General features: G+C 43.4%; 1 protein-coding gene across 8 annotated transcripts in view; it reads left to right on the top strand.

Moving 5' to 3' along the window:
- The window catches only part of ARHGEF6 (Rac/Cdc42 guanine nucleotide exchange factor 6), a 107,204-nt gene that overhangs the window by 12,123 nt on the left and 79,679 nt on the right, over positions 1 to 15,402 (top strand). The window lies entirely within an intron of this gene.

Genomic DNA, 15,402 nt, shown 5'->3' with positions numbered 1-15,402 from the left:
CGCCTCTGGCCGCGAGCTTTGCATCAGACCGGATTCCTTCTTTCCCCCGGAACCAGGGCGGTAGTCAACAGTACTATTTTTTTGATACTAACTTGACCTCCCCCCACCCCTCAACCCCCGGCATATGTACATTTGGGGATATTTTCGGTGTTGAGTACACAGGTCTGTCGCAGGAATGGTCTGTGGATGGGGAAAGTCCTGTGTCTCCAAGGTGTTCAACGTGCCTGTGGTTAATTTCGAGTTTTCATTTTCCAGTCATTTAGGAACCCAACAGGTATGTGAGCGATTTCGTTTCTTAGCTCTGGAGTGGAGAGCCCTTAAGTTTATCTCTGTCTCTTCGAGAATCTTATATTTTTATTTTTGGTTTGATATTGTTTTTGGATCTAGGGGTGACTCACATGATTTTTTTTTCTTTTCTTAATGCGTAGTGGGAGTAAAAATAGAGTCCTAAGGGAATATATTTTTCTATGCAACTATGTATATTTTTGTCAAGAAAAGCTTCACATAAACCAAAAACCATTACAGAATAGGAGACAACTTTTAAGGCAAGATTCTAAGGTGCAAACTGCTTTTCTAACTTATATTTGCCTGGGAACCCCACAATTTGTCCTTGAACTTCCTGTCTTAATTTTTGACATTGACCATGGTAAGAGGAGCTCGGATGACATCATTTGCTCGAGCCACAGTTCTGGTGTTCGGTGACTGAGAGCGCCTGTCTCCAAAACGTAAGGCCTGGGCTTGCCCTTGTACTTCAGCTGAGGCATTTCCAAGGATCTCTCTTAAGCAAAGTATTATGCTACATGCCAGGCAGTGCTGCAGTCTCTTCTTACATAAGCGAGCTTCAGGCTGGTGGAGTCTCTGCGTACACTTGGAGCAGTTAATATCAGAGAGTTCTCAGTCTTGGGGAGGGAGGGTGGTGGTTGGTGATTGGAGTTTGGAAAAAAGTAAATTTCCAGTCTTGCCTTTCTTTGCTGCTTCAATTTTTGGAAAGCTTTCTATTTATCTTATCTGAAACTCACTGTGCCCTTGTAAAGGCTGTAGGAGAGATGGCATTACTTTCATTGGCCAGAGAAACAGAAAAGTTTAGCGAAGCAAAGTCATACAGCTGACGGGTGGTATCATCAAAACTCACCTGAATCTCCTGCTCTCAGCCCAGGATTCTGTTTTGTTTGTTTGTTTTTATGAAAACATGACATTTTATACAAAACTGTTTCATTTGGCACATTTCATGGATTGTATGTCTTCCAAGCTATTAATTTTTTCTATTCTTTTTGCCAACTCACATGGCTGGTGCTGTTCTTAGGAGTGAGGACAGGGACAAAGCTTTCCAAAGGAGAGTCTGTGGTTTGTATTTACCTACAGTCTGCCGCCCCTCCGTTCACCTTTCGGGGGTAGCAGGTGCTGAACAGAGTGAGCGACCAGGGCCCAGAAATGTCCGACATTCGTTTGACATCACTAGCCCAAGTATAATATTACTTCAGTCTCTACAAAGAAACTCATTCAGGAGGAGAAATTGGAGAGCGTGAGTTTTGTTCGTTAACAGCAATCTGCTCATCACTGGAACTTAGACACGAAGGAGGAAAAGGAGTTGAGTACCTACCATTTCTCAAGCACCTACTATGTTCTAGGTACTGTGCTAGGTGCTTTAAGTATATAATTTTATTTAATCCTCACAACAATCCTGGGAGGGAGGGGATATTGTTCCCATTATGCTGAGGTTTGGGGATGATCCAGACAAATGCCACACACTGCCAGTGCAAAATGGAGCCAGAATGTAATTGTTGATGTGCCTTACTTCAGAACTTGTTCCCTTTGCTACGTGCCAGGCTATTCCCCCAGAGGAGATATTGATAAATACAGGAACGCCTAACCTTGGTTTGCACACATGGCTGCACATTAGAGCCACCTGGGGTGTTTTTAAAAAATACAAATGTTGGGATCTCCCCACACTGAGCTTTTGGGTTAATTGGTCTGCAGTGAGACCCAGGCCTTGGTATTTCTTGTTCTTTTTTTTAATGTTTAAACGAATTTTCTATTGCCATATAGCATGAATTCAGGAAACTGCACAAATCCTAAGTAGAGTTTGATGAATCCTTACAAACTGAACACATCTGTACAGTCAGCACACCGATTAAGAAACACACCATCATCAGCATTCAAAAGCCACCTGCCTTGTGCCCCTTCCCAGTCACTACCCCTCACCAGTGGGCACCACTGCCCTGACTTCTAAGACAATAGATTCCTTTTTTTCTGTCTTGTACTTTATATGAGTGGAATCATATAGTATGTATCTGTTTGTATAAGATTTCTCTCACTCAGGGTAATATTTGTACGAGTTCCCCATGTCATTCTTTCTTTTTTATTGCTAGTAGTTTTCCACCATGTGGATGTCCCCTATTTTGTTTATCCATTCACCTGTTGATGGACATCTGGGTTGTTTCCAGTTTGGAGTTGCTATGAACAACGCTACTGTGAATATCCCTGCGCATGTCCTCTGGTGCACATTTCTGCTGGGTTTATGCATAGGAATGGAACTGCTGGGCCATAGGGTGTGTATATGTTTGGCTTGAGTAAGTGCTGCCCCAAAGTTTTCTGAAGTTATTATTTGGTTTTGAAAGCTCCCCAGGTGATTCTAATGCACAGCCAGAGTCGACAACTATTTCCCTGGTTTATCTAGAGTTCAGCCATCTAGCAACCTCTAGTGTCTGCCCCCAAGCTGCGAACCTCCTCAGCATCGGATTGTCTAGGAAATCTCTGCTGGATTGGGCAGTTAGCATCCATTTTCCCATAATCCCTTGTGCCCAGCTACCTTTTCGCTACCTGCCCACTCTCACCATGGTAATCTGTGGGCACATTTCCGTCTCTACTAGCTTTGGAGCTTCTCAAAGGCAGGAACCAGAACTTGATCATATAACGCCAGCAATCAGTACAGAACGTGGCACATAGCAGGTGCTCAGTTAATGTTTATTAAATGAATGATTGCTAGAATGACTGAATGGTCGGGGAAGCTCCGGGCTGCAAAAGAGATGCCCCATCTTTGTCCTTAGACTTGTGCACCTTTTTTTTTTTTTTTTTTTTTTTTTTGCAGTACTCGGGCCTCTCACTGTTGTGGCCTCTCCCGTTGCGGAGCACAGGCTCCGGACACACAGGCTCAGCGGCCATGGCTCACGGGCCCAGCCGCTCTGCGGCATGTGGGATCTTCCCGGACCGGGACACGAACCCGTGTCCCCTCCATCGGCAGGCAGACCCTCAACCACTGCGCCACCAGGGAAGCCCGACTTGTGCACTTTTATTCCTAGGAGACTGCCTCAGACCCTCACTCAGAGCCTAATTACTTTTATTTATTGAAGCCTGTTGGAATTATGGGTAATCTGGTTGCTCATCCCCAAACGGGTTAGAAATAGCAAATTAGATTAAATGAGATAAGGTATGTGGAAGCACTTTGTAAACTGGAAAACAGCATTTAAATAGAAAGTTGTGATAAGGGGAGAAGTTGCTCTAGATTAGACTTGCTGGCGATGGCAGAAAGAGTCTATATCTACGTGTAACGTGGAAGCAATGAAATCAGCAGGAGACAAAAACTATAAAAAGCAGACTGCCAAACATAACCATCAGGGCCTTTTTGGTGTGGGATCAGGCAACCCAACACATGCTGTGTGGTCTAGTGGCCAGAATTTGTAACTTTCTCTGCCTTGGTCTGGGTCTGATTCCCGGTCAGGGAAACTTTGTTCTTGAGAAGTAGTATAATAGTACAGTGGCTAAGAGCTTGAGTCTTGGACTTGAACTAACCTGAGGTAGTCACTTATTAGGTATATGTAATATATATATAAAATATATATATTTTAAACTTTTGGCCGCGCCATGCGGCTTGCGGGATCTTAGCTCCCCGACCAGGGATAGAACCAGGGCCCTTGGCAGTGAAAGCACGGAGTCCTAACCACTGGACCGCCAGGGAATTCCCACATTGAGAATTTAGACGAGGATGAAACTTAAACCAGGAACAAAATATCCACCCATTTTGTTTCTCAGGTCTGTGCTTTATTTGGCAAAGATCGCTTGTTTTTGGGAAAACGTTTCTGGAAAATAAAGTCAAAGGTTAAAATCCCCACATATTTTCTAATTCTTAACATCCCTCTTCTGAAGACAAAATAAAGTTGACAGTTTCTGGGAATTTTAGATGAAGAGTGGTGGCGGGCTTGACCTCTCTTGTCATGCGAACAGCAGAAATGTTCATCCTGTCAACATTATTAACCTCTTTCACTCACTAATTGAAGTGTTTTTTTTTCTTTTTCCAGACTTGAAATTCTCAGTGCCTCACTTCATAGAAAATAATTTGAATTTAGATTAGAGGGTGTTGAAATGTGTTTAAAATTATTTGTAGGTCATATTTACTGTGTTTACATATTTTATTTGGAAGACTGCATAAAGGCAGTTTAAATTTCAGTGATTTTATAGCCCAGTGATATCCATGGGACACAGACTGGAACCTGTGACTCTAATTTCTGACAATATATGTGTAATCTTAAGAGTTTCATGAACTGGTTATAAGAGTTCCTATTAAGTCTCCAGCTTAATGTCTTGCTGTAGTTCTCAGTGCTTAGTGTGGCCAATTTTTAAGTGCTGAGAAGAATTTGTATATGGTTGCCTTTATAACAACTCAGGATTAGAAATATGTTTGGGGATCCAGTTCTAAAGAGGAACTGGAGAAGACAAAGCAACAGAATTCTTCCGAGACTATGAATTATTCAGTTGTTAACCACAGTAACTTCTTTAGCTACCATTTTGTGTGCTAATAATAGGAACAGTTTGGACGGATTCCTCTTGGAATTGAAAAATCAGGAAAGCCTTTCACTCTTTTCTAGTCTATGCATAAACTAGGAGAATGTGTAAAAAGGATATTTTCAGTTTCTCTTGTTTACCTGGATGAAATAGTTGGTGTGTCTTTTAAAACAAATGCATTTGTTTTGTAATTACGATAGCTTGAAATTTAAAAATCCACCCCAGAGCAAGATGCTTCCTGATTTAGTTGAATTAAACAATTCAACAAATGGTTTTTTGTTTTTGGTTATGACTGACAAAAACTTTCCCCCTTGCTCCCAGGAAATAAGTAATAAACCTGTTGATTTGGGCATAGTCGAGGGGAGAAAATAAAAATCAATCGCCTCGGGCTTCCCTGGTGGCGCAGTGGTTGAGAGTCCGCCTGCCGATGCAGGGGATGCGGGTTCGCGCCCCAGTCCTGGAAGATCCCACATGCCGCGGAGCGGCTGAGCCCGTGAGCCATGGCCGCTGAGCCTGCGCATCCGGAGGCTGTGCTCTGCAACGGGAGTAAAAAAAAAAAAAAAAAAAAAAATCATTTTCCTCTGTACAAAAACAAAACAAAAAGAAACAAAAAAAACCCCCACGATATGTAATACTTAAAAGGGAAAAATATAGTTTCTGAATTGGATTGAATGTATGCTGATAATACCAAAAGGAAGGCATTTTATTGCAAAATTTGATCAATTGAATCTTCCTGATGGGAGGTGTCAAAGTTATCTTGTTTTAAATCTAACTCAACTCTAATTTGTTTTTTTTAATTAAATTTATTTATTAATTTATTTATTTTTGGCTGCATTGGTTCTTCGTTGCTGCGCGCGGGCTTTCTCTAGTTGCAGCGAGTGGGGGCTACTCTTCATTGCGGTGCACGGGCTTCTCATTGCGGTGGCCTCTCTCACTGCAGAGCACGGGCTTTAGGCACACGGGCTTCAGTATTGCAGCACGTGGGCTCAGTAGTTGTGGCTCACAGGCTCCAGAGCGCAGGCTCAGTAGTCGTGGCACACACACGCGCTTAGTTGGTCCGCGGCATGTGGGATCTTCCCGGACTAGGGATCGAACCTGTGTCCCCTGCATTGGCAGGCAGATTCTTAGCCATTGCACCACCAGGGAAACCCCTTTAATTTGCTTTTAATGTTGATGCTAATCCAGGCTGTTTCTGGGGGCAATAGAGCACAATACAGCCCTTTATTCAAACTACACAATCTTGGCCACTCTCCCCTACTCCAGCCCCATTCTAATTTGGTCATATGTTATCACTGAGGCGACCCCCCAGGATCAATCTGAGAGGTGAAGACATTGCCAGCACAACATAAGGTATGCAGAGCCATTGGTGATGACCTTGGGGTTAGTACCAAAAGGAAGTACAAGGTCTGGCCTTTGAATTGCAAATGAAGGAGAGTGAGCGCACTTGCCTATTGCTTAGGGCCTTTGCTTACCTACGTTTTTAGAAGTGTATGTCCACTCAGTCCAGAAGCTGCTCCATATCTGCATTTCAGTCTTGGCATTGCCACTTCCTCTGTTGTCATCTGGAAGATGGACTTACAACACCAGACACCTGTCTAATTAGCTCCCCACTTTGTCATACCCTGGCAAACTGGACCCTTCCACACAGAGGGGTGTGTGGGTTCAGAGCTGTGGATCACCCCAGATGACATAATAGTCACGTGTCATTTTTATTGACTTCTTGGCAGAAGATTTATCTTCCTAACTTAGTTCTGCTTAGAGAAAGAGAGTAAAATCCTAGCTTTATACTTTCTTGGGGACTTGAATATTATTACAGAGATCAGACATGTCAATTGAGGGATTGAATAGGGCAATAGGGAAGAGAAAGAATTAAATTAAGGTGGGAGGAAATGCAGCAGTTTGCAAAGCAGTGAGTGAAAGCGTTATAAGGACTTGTCTCACCCTAGACAATAACATACAGGTTTCCTTATGCTTTGGAAACACATGGACATTACTTTAAGAGGCATCTCGAAGGGGTCAAGCTCTTAACAGCTTTTATGAAGAGCCCGGCCTGTGAAGCAGGTCTCAACACTGAGGAACATTCTGTCTTGTAATTTGTCTGTTCTTCATGGCTAGGTTTCCAGCAAACTGGGGCTACTTACCAATAATTTCTGAGAAATGTATGCAAACCAAGAGAGTGCGGTATTTTACTAACAAAAGAAATTTAGCCACTTCTTTGGAGAAATGTGTGTTGTGATAGTGTAAATCAGCATTTTTACTGTAAAATGACCAGTTTGTATTCTTTGATGATATGCTGGTATTTGGGAATGGATTGGGGAAAATCCTGATTGGGGATTAAAAAAATCATCTTCAAGCAAAGAGAACAGAATGAAAAACAACGTTTGACAGTTGGTATACTTGTGGGTGATTTTATTTGCTAGATTTTATATAGCATCCTTTTTATTTCTTATCTTAAATTTATGTATTAGTGCCTGGCATATACCAGGTATTCAGTAAATATTTGTTGAATGGGTAATGAATTTTTAAAAATTTATTTTAGATAGATTGCATATCTAACAGTCTATATGTACATTATCAACAGCTGACTTTATTCATAGAAATTACTCTTTAGTGGATGAAAATAAGGCTAAAAAGAAAGCTGGGTCCTTCCTAATACAGTATTACTCACTTTCTTTATGTCAAGCTGGAGCACCTGTTTCATGTTTTTAAAAGTTAAAAAAAAAAAAGAAAGGTATGAGAGATTAGGTGCCACGTTGTCATTTGGAAGACCTTCTCTGCCTTTCCAGTGATCAGGTCACTTCTTATTCCTCATGTTACCCAAACTCTCTCGATTTCACTGGGCTGTCCACGTATGAGATTTGCACATCCAGGACTCCGTAACTTTGATTCTTCCAAATGATCCCAGGTAGTAACTTCACTTCCTTTGGGTGAGGTAAATGCTTTGCCAGCTTTCTTTGCTTCTCTCAATCATATTCTTCAAAAAGAAGCATCTATCTTCCCATGTGATGGAAAATATATGAGCCCTGATTTATCAAGTTCTACCAGGAAAAAATTACCTTCTCCCTGTCTTTCCTTCTGGGGGAGGTATGACCAAAGGACAGGTGTTTCTGGTGGAAGAAATAGCTGCTTACGTTTTTGGTTGAAAGGAAAGAGGAATAGTCAGCAAGTGCTTGTGCACTGTCTACATGGTGAGTATTGAGAATTGTGGGAAAAGGCAGCGTGTATATGGGAAATAGTGGAGTTTCACAGCATGTAGAAGTGGATGGCTAGGTAGCCAAGCTTCCAGAATCTAGAGCATAATACTGAGTTGCGAGAAAGAGAAGCCCTTTGTGTACTGAGGTGTAGTGTTGGGGGAAGACCCCATGGAAGAGAGTGATGGAGGATGGGCTCCTAAGGACTGCTAGGATTCAGACGGTTGAGGGAACTTTTTCATAAGGAGCAGTGTGCATAGCAGAGAGAGGCACAGCGAAGGAAGTAAAGGATTCTGGGGCATACAAAGAGGTGATGATGAGAAACGATGGGCTTGCTAGTTGTGGGACCAGCTTGAGAAGGACTTTGAATGCTGGCTCGAAGAGCGTGGACTTGACCTTGTAGGCAGTTATAGGCTGGGTTACCTTAGGCTGAGAGATGTGGATTTTAACTGAAAGCACCATTCCTGATGGCTTGGCCATCTGAGCTCCCGAGCACCAACCTTTCAGTGTTTGGATGGTTTCCTAGGCACAGATCCTGTTTGGGGTCAGGTGGAGGAAAATTAATTAGTTAATTAATTAATTAGTTAATTAATTGGTTGATTGATGTCTGTTAGGCATTGATGGACACCTCTGAAAAGGGCAGACTTGAAAAAGTGACTCAAATAGAGACGTAAGCAAAGTGCGCCAAAAGTCTTTGCCGAATGAATGGTTGAAGGTGATCTTGAAAGAAAGAAAGTGGGAGAAACTTTGGTACAACATCCTTCCCACCCGGATTAGCTGGTGGAAGAGGGACTTCAGGTGTGTGATTTGTAGTCTTGCCAATTGCCTATCACCTCTTCTTACTTCTCGTGGGTTACTTTGCCGTGTTTTGCCACATCCCATGTGCCCTGCTGGGACTCAGAGCCTCTTTTAGAGCAAGGGATGAACAGGTGAATGTGGCTCTTAGTGGCTGTCATTTAAGCTATTTTACAATAAACAGTTAAAAAAAAAAAAAAGATAGCCCAGCCCAGCCAAACAGTAACATCTCCCAGTTCTTTCCAGTGTCCCTTCTCTATAGTGCTCACATCATGGTGCTTTGGGGGGAGATTTAAAAGGAACCTGTACCACCTGGGACACGCCAGTAATCGCATTGGCAGACGAGTTAATGAAATCCACCACCATGGAGTTTGAAGCATCTTTGGTCATGTCATGGTCACAGGGCTTCAGTTTGCCGATGAGCACAGGTGTATATTATTTTAGATAACAGATGTTTCCTGAAAAGTCACATGGAAATGGATCTTTTTTCTTCCTTAATGATATTTCTTTTTGCCTTTACTGTAATTTCGGCAGTGCCTTTCCCTCAATTATAATTAATCACCAATTGGCGAGAGCTTCTAAACTTTCATTAACTCATCAAATATTTATCGAGCACCTACTATGTGACAGGCACTCTTCTAGACGTTGAGGATCCAGCCGTGAAAAAGGTTGGAAAGAACTGGCTTCGCGGGGCTTACATTCTAGGCGCAATTTATATTTAAGTTTCTCTGACAGTCCATTCCGTCAAGCCACCAATGAATGACTATTTATCGAGTGTCTCATGTGTTGAATGCTGGACCAGGGCTGGGGGACCCTTTGCACTGCAAACAGTTGGCTTTCCAATGGGAAAGCCAGGGCTAATCTTAACCCTCACAGAATAAATACAGAATATTACAGTGGTAGGTGATTGAGAGTGCATGTGTGCAGCATCTACCCAGACTGCAAGGCTGTAGCTGTTCAGAAGAAGGAGAGGTGAGGGTGTGTCAGTGGAGGACTTTAAGGAAGGCAGCGGATGAGACCGCTGGAGGAGGGGCTCCTGTGCTCATTGCCCTCCTCCCTCCCTCAGCTTTGGGTAGGGCTCATTTAACACCAGTCTCTCCTGTGCATGGAAGTTGTCCCGAAGCGGCTGCTTCTGCTGGGTTCTCGGGCTCCAACCCTAAATCGCAGGAGGCTCCTAGGAAAACAGGGGCTGCAGGAACCCTATCTTCACAGGAGAGTCTCCTCCTTAACCGCCTGGATGGTTAAACAGTCAGGAACTGTCGGCCGTTACACTTTCTGAGCTTATTTTCATGGTCTTCACACGTGTCGCTGGATTCATCACGGGGAGTTCCAAAATAAATAGTACTCGGAGTGTCTAGGGTATTTTTTTCTTTTTAATTCCTCCTTTTTAAATTCCTCCTTTACGTGAAAGGACAAGGAAGAAATAGAAGGATGAGGATGTTGATCTGGGACCCCATGTTCAGGCATTCTTCAGTATAAAAACGGGTTATTTTCCAAATATGTGTTTTTAAGTTATTGTTAGGAACACAGAACACATTTTCCCATAGAAACAAGGTGCTACGTGGTGATTCTGTTTTCTGGCTGGCCCACAGTGGCTAGTTTAATAACTAATGTGGCTGAACTGTGGATGTCATAGAGACTAAGTGGCGCAGGTGACACTATGTCCCCGGGAAAATGTGTTCCTCATACCAGTTTTCACAACTAAGAAGTAAGTCCCCTTCTCCGACGTGGTGGTGGCTTGAAGCTTGGGAAGGACACCCCCAGCTCTGGCGCACAGATGCTCCAGCAGCTGGGGCATCACCCATCCGCCCGCATCCCTCAAAACTGGCAGCCAGTGTGGCCCTAGTAACAGAGGCACAGGAGGAGGGGCGGGGGGAGGGCCACAGCGGCCAGCGGGCTGAGAGGCAGCTGGTTCTAAGCCTCTGGCTTCCCACCCTTGGCTTGGCAAATGCTATTGACAAGAGAGATTTCATCTTTCCCTTTCCTTCGTGCCTACTCTCTTTTCGGTGAGATTATCCAAAGCCAGTTGTTCTTTCTCTTTTTAATCCTGGGACCATCCCCACCAAGATGCCTGTATCATTCCTCATTCATTCGCCGCTTTCCTCAACACCTGCTGCTCAACTGAGGATAAACCTCTGTTGTGGAGAAAGCGGTTTTTGCCCTAGGTGAGTGCTAGCTAACACGGAAGAATGGCGATCATAAGGTGGGATACGTTGACGTCAGTGATGCTGAGGAAGCCATCCCGGAGTGGATTTGGGGACTTCTCGATGAGGTGTGAGCAGTGACAATTACGCTCAGGTCTTTGCTCCTATTACAGGAGCTCTGGGGAGCTTGACTTCCTAGCTGTGAATGAGATGAGGTCCAAGTCATCTAGAAGCCCGTATTAGTTATCTAAAGTGACTCTATGTAAATCCACAGAGACAAAAGGACATAGATGGTCAAAGCTGTCCACAATTGCAGTTCAAGTTCCACGAGGCAGTGGTGGCAAGTTAAAGCCCGAATTTATATATAGGCCATTTAAAAAATGACATTTTGAGAGATATACCATGTTCTTGGATTGGAAGAATCAACATTGTGAAAATGACTCTACTACCCAAAGCAATCTACATATTGTAAAGCAATTATACTCCAATAAAGATGTAAAAAAATGGCATTTTGAAAAAATCAACTGTAAACAGGCAATAATTATGTTAGGCCGTGATACCCCAGACTCCCTTTGCTTTGATTCTGTATTATCCAGCAAATTTCTAATTGTAATTTGGCTTACTATGTAGATTTCTCTATTGGGAGAGAGTGATCTGGCCCATAAAATGGGAGTATCCAGTCCTCTTCATGGTTCTTTTTTTTTTTTAATTAGTAAATTGGCATTTTGGCTTATGCATTGGCCTTTTGTGAATGTGGTTAATATAAGTCCATTTTCAAGAGCCTTGAGAACTGAAGGCCAGATTCTGGACCCTGGAGACCCAGCCGAGATGCTGCCTTTGGGAGCCCCTATTCAGATGATGGACCAACAGGCCTTTTCCTGTGCTCCTTTGGTCAAAGACATCTCTCACTGTCCTGATGCGAAACAGAGCCACAAAGAAAGTAGTGTTGCTTTCCTTAGGTCCTCATGACTGCTCGGCAGTGACAAATCTGGGATGGAGTCAAGGTCTCCTGACCCTCGCATCAGGGCTCTTTTCAGTATACTGATGTTATTGCAGCTACATGCATAAGTCACATCTTGTTCCCTAAATTGCTGAAATGGAGAGAAAGGAAGGAAATAAGAGAGAAGTAGAGAGCAGGGTTTGCTCCATATCAAATTGAAACAGTTATTATTTAAAACCAGGCAGGGTACACATGCCATCCACTGTATTCTAGTAAGTGGAATACCAGTGGCGAATTGAGTCCAGTTTCTGAGCTGAGAGCATTATTTGTTGCTGACTTGGTGGCTGCTTTTAGTAGGAGCTGAGTGGAAGCATCCCAGGTCATGTCCACAGAGCCAGGAGCACTGCCACCCGGTGAAATATGACTAAGCAGCTCAGATTTGCCTTCTCTGTCGCACAACGTAATGACATTTCCTCCCAAGTTCAGGGGTTAACAGAGGCAGCGTGCTCAGCTGTGAGGATAAGAGAATGTGATTCAAGACGGGCTAAGTTAATTTAAGATCTTATTCAGTAAGAACAAGGAAGAGATGGAATGTTCCTGAAATATTTCGAATTTTTTTAAAAAAATGGGCCTGAAACATAAGCTATGTCCATGTGGTCCCACTGAATCACTTGCTTTGCAGTTGATTAGACTTTAATAGTTGAGTGATGGAGCCTATTGTGATCACTTCAAACCCTATATTAACTTTAAATGAAGTTCACTGAATGGTACTGAAGCCACATGACATTAGAGGCATCACAGGCATCACCCATCACTAGGTATCTGAACTAGCATACGGTATGGCTTCTTCTCTTAACAAGGATGTGGCTGGGGCCGTGACTGGTTACCTCAGGTGCTGAGGGCATGATGCCGAGGAATGCTTTCACTCGGTCCTATAACCATGTAGAAGTAACTCAGAGCAGCCCTAACCCCCTTCTGGCAAACATGACCAGGTGCCTGCTGGGTCAGGGCTGCCCCTTGAAATGAGAAGGACAGCACATGAGTTAGGCAAAGCCCCTGGGGAGACAGTCTTCTCATATAGGCCATTTTCTCTTTGTCATAATTAGTTGAATTAAGTCATCTTAGAGGTTGTAACAAACTTACTGCGTATGGTACAGCTGCTGCAAGGGATTTCATATCGACAGCAGCAAGGGATTTCTTTTTGTGTGCAAACTCACAGATTTCTTTCTCATCTTTTTCATGTCTCATGAAAACATAAAATGTGCATACAGGGCTAAAATGCCTCTTGGAGCACTTTCTTGTGTATTTTTATTGGTTCCATCACTTTCTTGCTTTGTGACTTAACTGCTTACTCTGAGTCACTGTTTACTTATCTATAAAATGGGGGAAATAATTGTACACCCATTACAGGCTTGCTTGGAGAATCAAGGGCAATGAAGACTCCAAGCATGGTGTCAGCATATAGCGCATAGCGAGGGCTTGGTAAGTCAAGAAATCGTAGCTGTAGGACTACCAAGTGGCTGGGGGGAGTGTCTTCTCCTGTGCTTCCTTGCTTTTCTCAGTTTAGGGAAAATGTCATAAAATAGCATACATGTTGAAACTGAAAACTCCTCCAGAAAGGATCTATTTGTAAAGCCATATAAATATTAACTTCTCTGCAGTTTATACTGGCAGATCCCCAATGGTTCAGAATTAACACCTGGTGTTTAGTGGATGGAAAATAGGTTTTGCTGTCATTGTGGATCTCCAAAATGGAAAAATGTGGGGATACGTTTAAAAATGAAATTCCTTGTCTGATTTCAGCTGCCGATGTAGGATTAGACCTTAGGCTGGCTCTATGTAAATACTTAAAAAAAAATCTTGTATGAACTTCAATCCTTGTCTCTCCTATTGCTTACCCAGCGTAAAGTAAATGTTTTTTTGTCGTTGTTATACTTGAACCTTGCCTCATCCCATTGCAGGCGTGGGACCTTGAAACCATCGAGCTGTAGTCTAAGAAGCAATCCTTTCTCACCTGTCTGCCTCACAGTAGTGGTAAATGGAGGGAGGGAATCCTGCTGTTCATCTGACCTTCACAGATCCAACTGGAACCAAGCAGCTAATTTCTGCACCAAAATAGGAATCAAGAAAGTTCAGCTAATCTGGGACTCAGTTTCATACCAGAGACACTAAACAGGCGAGTGAGGCTTGCACAGAGTATAGGGAGATGAGTGTCATCGGGACTTTGTATTGTGAAATCGCATAACGGCGTCAAAGTACAAATTTGCATCACCTTTTAACCATCCCACTGCTTTGCAGATAGAAAAGGGGAATTGGTTCTCCATTTAGCACATATAAATGGTTGGGATTAGGCCTAGGCAAGTGGCTTGTATTGGAATCTACTTCTCTTTGCTCTGCCCGCACCCTCTCCATGCTGGGGGAATCTCCCTTGCTTTTTCCCAGTTGGGCGCCAGTGCCCTTAGTTTTTCTCCACATCATCATCTCTAAACTTGGTCTCACACCTCTTGTTTCCACTAAGATGTAAAAGACTGATAACAGCTGAAAGTATTGCACTCCCTCCAAATAATATTTCTATTTTAGTAGGTGACCAATCTCAAGTGCATGGAAGAAAGGTCTGCGGTGGAATGTTCGGTACTGTTCCATGTGAGGCTTGTGAGGGTGCAGTGCCGTAGAGGGCATTCATGGTTCTATCTAACCTTCCATCTGCTTGAAAATCATAACCCTCAGGCATTGCCTTCTCTGCTGGTCCCGAGAGGCCTCTTCCAACTTCTTCCTATGGAGTTCCCAGTGCTTCAGTACAGCATCTGTGGGTAAATTCTAGTGTATTGAGGTTTTCTAAAAAGGGAACTGTGTATATTGCAGGCAACTTCCCTCAAGCAGACACAGTGCCTCTTGTTGATGCACGTTTCATTTTCTGATCAGTTTATTTGTTCTCAAATTCAGCCAAGTACCAATACAACTGAACACCAGGGAAGTCCAACGTTTGCATTTTAGATTGTAGCATTCAGGAACATATTTGGATCGTAGTGTCATTTAACTCTTTAGTAATATCGACATTCCCCCTTTGCTAGAAGTGTATTAGTGTTTCATTTTTAGATGTGATTGGGCTCTTCAGTCATTTTAAGTTTGAATGCAAAACATTCATTGATTAAATGAATAAAGAGTGTGGGGACTTCCCTGGTGGCGCAGTGGTTAAGAATCCCCCTGCCAATGCAGGGGACACGGGTTCGAGCCCTGGTCCGGGAAGATCCCACATGCTGCAGAACAACTAAGCCCGTGCGCCACAACTACTGAGCCTGCACTCTAGAGCCTGCGAGCCACAACTACTGAAGCCCATGTGCCACAACTACTGAAGCCCATGTGCCACAACTACTGAAGCCCGTGCGTGCCTAGAGCCCATGCACCGCAACCAAGAGCAGCCCCCGCTCGCCGCAAATAGAGAAAGCCCTCGTGCGGCAACAAAGACCCAACACAGCCAAAAATTAAAAAAAAAAAAAAGAGTTCTAAGTCTCAGAAGGGGCACACATTTGCATATATTGTTTATACTGATGCC

Source organism: Neophocaena asiaeorientalis, unplaced genomic scaffold (assembly GCF_003031525.2).
Source record: "Neophocaena asiaeorientalis asiaeorientalis breed wild unplaced genomic scaffold, Neophocaena_asiaeorientalis_V1.1 scaffold927, whole genome shotgun sequence".
Lineage (NCBI taxonomy): Eukaryota > Metazoa > Chordata > Mammalia > Artiodactyla > Phocoenidae > Neophocaena > Neophocaena asiaeorientalis.
The sequence above is the reverse complement of the archived record's forward strand: the minus strand, read 5'-3'. Positions and strand labels throughout refer to the sequence as shown.